We start from the raw sequence: 4812 nt of genomic DNA on the forward strand, positions 1-4812 counted from the left end.
CTATTGTTGTCCACCGACATCATTGGAGGCAAGGTCATATTGCCATGAGTCACTGCCCCTTCATGTAGTTAAAAATGACTGAGCTCAATGAAACTGCTCACATGCTTAAAGTGAAGCATGTGCTTAATGCTTTATAGAGATCATGGCATTGCACAAGCATAAATAAAGTATCAGTGAACAGGATTCTCCTTTCAAGTTGAACCTTCTAATTTTCTCAGCCACACATCTGGTGCATTGCGAAGAATATTGTAAAATACTATAATATTATAGCAAGTAATAATCTTCAGTCGTATACATGGCGGATATTACAAAGTCAAACAAACTGATTCCAAGTACAGAATATGCTAAAAAATTCAAACATGTATTCTAGTGTTTGAAGCAGTGCTTGCTTACTTTAAGAAGCTGAGTAACATCCTTTTAACCATACAAGCCTATTGAAATTATCACTGCTGTTCTGTCATGTAATTTCAGAGTTCACAAGATATAAAAGGGCAGCTTGTTGTGACAAACAACCTGATGACACTCAAGGGCACAAACTATGGGTATAGCACTTTAAGGCTTTCCTAGGGCCAGAAAAGTTTTCTAGGGGTCTTTATACAAGTATTCATTGATTCTGTGGTTGCAAAGTTTGCCACAGATTTTAGTTTTACTGCATGGGCTTTTTTTAGTATGTCTAACTTTGTTCTTCTTCTACTATATGGGGAAAATGCTAATTATTCTTCATGTTCTCCTGGAGCTGCTTTGTCTTGTCTTCAGGATGCAAGTGGCTGGTCTGAATTGATTTAATTGGCAAAGACATAGTTCAAAGAACAACAATATCTATGGTAGAAATAACATAGCACATTAGGAGTCAAGATAAGTAGCCCTTTTATTTCAACAGGTAACGCTTATTAGTACTGCTATGCACTGCTCTATTGATTTACAATCATTCGTCTTTGACATTAGTTGTGGAATTCTAATTCTTTCTGATTCAGATTGGGAGTGCAAGTGTGGTAAAAAAATTTGTTCCAAAACAAACATAAATACACAAGGAGGAAAGTTAGAAGGACAAAGTATCATTTCTCATTACATTTTATATGAAGAAATAAAGCTTGTAAAGCTATATTTTTAGAACAAACAATATATCAAAGACCACATTGAAAAAAATCACATCTATGGAGCACTTGTAGTTTGTGGTACAAATAGTTGGATTTCCTCTTAGTTTAAATATTGAAAACATCTTTACAACTGCAGTTCACTCCTAGAACAAAAAAAAGGTGAGGTTTCATCATCTGAGATTCATACAGCATAACAGAAAGTCCCATCTCAGCAACAAGAAAGGGAAAATGTAACAGGTACTTACCTTACTTTTTTCTGGAAAAGAGAAAATTGCAGCTACCCATTGCAAGATGGCTACTGTAGCATTGCAGCTACTTTGTTCTGCTGCATTTAAAAGGCTAGCTCCAAAAACACATGCTGGAGGTGTATATGTGTCAAAGTGATAGGATGCATTCAGCAGAGTATGACACAATGGCCTGTTGCTTTGTGGAGTTGGATACATTAGACTACTCTTACGTTACATGTAGTGTGAGTGAATGTGATATTAATGGAGTATGAAAGATTGTATTGTCTGGGTTTTTCCCCCTCTCCCTGCATTAGGTTTATTTATGCTTCAGAATTTTAATGTTCTAGTTCCTTTTCCACTTTCTTTTCTTTCAACTGAGCAGCAGAGAATGTGGACACCTGGGAATCAGCAGGGTTATTTTAACAACAATTAGGCAGGAAAGACATGATTTAATCCTGAAAGGCCAGGTGAGACTTGTTGAAGAAAGCAGAGTTTGGGGTCAATTACAACAGGAGACAGACCAAAGAAAAAGCACTAGACCACCCTGTCACAGAGAGTTAGAGATTGATCCAATATTCACTAAAGTCAATGGAATGAGATCAGTCTCTAATAGGATTCACAAAGTTGCTAATAGAGATATTGCATTCAGGTGTATCACTGTATCACAAATACAAATGACTTTAATGAGTAGCCATGTAATAGTGATGGCTTAATGGGTAAGCATCAGTATAAAACAGCTGGGGACAGATTCTCCATTGCCCTGCACTATGTGTAGTCATTTACCCCAGTGTGAAGTGAAAGGAAGGTGGGAGTAAACTGCAACTCTATCAGAATGGTAACTATTTACAGTCACTTAGGAATTCCTATGCAAGACACAGGGTAATGGACTTTTAGTCTCTTGAGAACCATAGCTTTCAATCCTCCCTTCTAAGAGAGAGAAACTCAGTTCTACCCATAATTCTTAGATGTGGGTCTTTTGAATTAAACTTTAAATGCTGAGGTCCAGTCTGCTCTGTGTGGATAGAGATTACAAAGTATTTTTCATTAACATAACTGCTTTCCTTGGCAAACTTGTCCAAAATTTCCCATCACCCATTTCTGCTCTGCAATGGTCCCAGTTCCATTGTCTATGGGGCAATATAAAGATCTCCCATTTGAAGAGCTTGCTACATTATGTTTATTGATTCTAAAGTCCCAGAAAGAGAACCCATACCGCCATTTATACTTGTGCAAAGAGCAGACAGTTAAGAATAGTCATGATTTACCTGCATTCTGAATGGCAGTATATCACTTTATCAGTTGCAAGGCAGTGAAAGATGAAGCTCTTAGGTCATGTCTACATTAAGAAAATTCACACTGGTATAACCCCACTGATGTAGTTACACCTGCACAATCCCCCAGTGTAGATAAATGCACTCCACTGAAGTGGGACCCTATCCAGAGTAGCTAACTTTGCTATATTCCTGAACTAAGCTCCACTGGAGGACTTAGCACATCTACATTAGAGATTTGTAAAGTATAGAAGCACTAATGTAGTTACACCCAGTACAAGTTATTCTAATGGAGTTAGGGCCTTAGACTGGGAAAGGTAGCATTGTAACTAGTAGCCAAAGAAGGGCGGGTTTACTATTTGTATTACAGTAGTGCCTAGAGGCCCCAGCCAGGACCAGGGCTCCATTGTGCTAAGCACTGTGCAAACATACATTGAGATACAGTCCCTGCCTAGAAGAACTTAAAATCTAAATAGACGAACGGGTGTGAAGGGAAACAGGCCCAGAGAAGTGACCTCTCCAAGGTCATACAGCGGTGAGTAATAGAGATGAGAACAGAACCCAAATCTCCCAAGTCCCAATTCAATGTTCTATCCACTAGAACACGCTGCTTCTCCACCTCTGGCTTTTTATGGCAGAAATCTTTTTCTTCTAGGACATTACACTGTTCTAACTATAGGCTTAGATCTGGAGTCAGTGCTTTAAGTGCTTCCATTTCAAACTGAAATGGAAAGATGGGAAGCAAGCGAGAATCAATAGTGCATATAAATGTATAAAAGACACAGATTTCAATCATATCGTGCTTTTAGAGTGACAAAAACTGTGTCCTGACAGTATGCAAAACTTAATCACTATAAACATGTTGGACTAGATTCTCTAGCCAGGTTACAGCCTCATTGTGCCACTGAGACCATAATTTGGCCCTAGATGCCCACCAGCAGAGTCCTCTGGCATATGGGAACACTACCTGCTGGTATATCTGTGGCACAGACAGTCCTGGTGCTTCTACTCCACTCCCTAGCATGGGGGTGGGGAGGCATGTCAGAAGTAGTAGTGACAAAGAGGAAGGGGGTGATGGAGTAGAGCTCTCCCACAGCTCTTTCCCGCTGGTGTAGGTTTGATTAAGAACCCTATAACAGTGATAGAACTTAAAGTTGCCTTGCAGCAGTTTAAATTGCATTGGAGATTAATCTGACTCCATGCATCAGAGAGCCAGAACTGGCTCCCTGATGTGCCCACCCTCTCTTCATTTATAAATCTAGCACAATGGACTCGTTTAGACACAAGCTATGCTAGAAAGGAGAATCAAATTCTGCCCTCACTTACATCTGTGGAGTAAATAGGTTTCCATGGGTGTAACAGAAAACTGAAATTAGCTGGGATTATTTCCCTTTAATGTGATGTATGGAAAGTATAGTGCACTGCTTCCTAAATTTCAGATTTGTATTGCTTCTGCAATGCTGATCTCTGAACATAAAGCGAACACTTAGTTTAACTCACCATAAAGAAATAACTTTATTCTCATGAAATGTTCTTATCAGAAATATTGTTTCTTCTTCATTTAGCAAAAATAACAATACCCCAAGGGGAACGCAGTGTTGCAAGAATATAAACTTCAAACTTCAATAAATAATCTAAACCCATAATAGGTCTAGGGACAGACAGCTGGACTACCTAATAGTGAAAGGTTATTGTAAATACGAATTTTCAAACCAAATCTGGATGGTAATAAAGGGGCCCTCTAAGAGATTTCATAGAAGGAGACAACTGATGTCCAGATATTTTCTTAACAGTCTTTTCCTTTTACATCCATTTAAATTCTCCTTTGGATAAAGTCAGTTTCCTGTATTATAAGACACGATAACAAGAATACAGAATCCTCTTTTAGAAAGATCAGAATCTCATTGTCTCAAATGTAATTTCTTCTTTTATGATTTTCCCAAAAAATTCATTTGCAAAGTAACAGCATCACCATCCTAAGCATTCTTGCCAGCTTCATTTTAGAGCCAAATCCTCCTATTCTTACATGGATTCCAATAAACTCAATAGGAAGCTCCTGTGTATACCTGAGTTTATAATCTGGTCTCTTTACTACTACATTGATGTTCACTTCCATTTGCATAGTTATTCCTATGTTGGTGAACATTTCAATGGAATTGTGCTATACTCATAAGGACTTGGCACTTTGCTTGCTGTAATATTTCATTCTTCTCTCTT

The 4812-nt window shown here is 38.3% G+C and overlaps 1 long non-coding RNA gene across 1 annotated transcript; it reads right to left on the bottom strand.

Annotated features, from left to right (window-relative positions):
* Positions 1-850: 850 nt before the first annotated feature.
* Positions 851-1671, bottom strand: LOC119863084. Its single transcript, XR_005295479.2, has 2 exons — positions 1343-1671; positions 851-1240 (listed from the first exon to the last, which is right to left on the bottom strand). It is a non-coding gene; the product is annotated as an uncharacterized LOC119863084 (long non-coding RNA).
* Positions 1672-4812: the final 3141 nt, after the last annotated feature.

Source organism: Dermochelys coriacea, chromosome 10, assembly GCF_009764565.3.
Source record: "Dermochelys coriacea isolate rDerCor1 chromosome 10, rDerCor1.pri.v4, whole genome shotgun sequence".
Lineage (NCBI taxonomy): Eukaryota > Metazoa > Chordata > Testudines > Dermochelyidae > Dermochelys > Dermochelys coriacea.